Here is a 284-nt window from a genome sequence, read left to right on the forward strand (position 1 = left end):
CAGCGTCGAAGAAGCACGGAAAATCAGACAGAACATATTAAAGTCATTGAGTCTTTCTGCCGGAGATGAGGTGAGGGCTGCTGTTATGGGTGATGATGATGATGATGATGTTGGTGGTAGTGGTGACCATGGTGGGGCCCAAAGCAGCCAAGATTTGGGGACAGACAGTGACTATTTTCCTTCTCAGCAAAGCTCAGCAGAATCTGCATTCAGCACAGGGACTGATCAATCCGACAGTGTATCCGACTTTGAGTGACTTTGAAAAGGGTGAAAATGGGTAAAAT

This window comes from Alosa pseudoharengus, unplaced genomic scaffold, assembly GCF_046254945.1.
Source record: "Alosa pseudoharengus isolate Yale_2024_CS ecotype anadromous, Long Island Sound unplaced genomic scaffold, YU_APseudo_1.1 YU_APseudo_1.1_scf_6, whole genome shotgun sequence".
NCBI classification, from domain to species: domain Eukaryota; kingdom Metazoa; phylum Chordata; class Actinopteri; order Clupeiformes; family Clupeidae; genus Alosa; species Alosa pseudoharengus.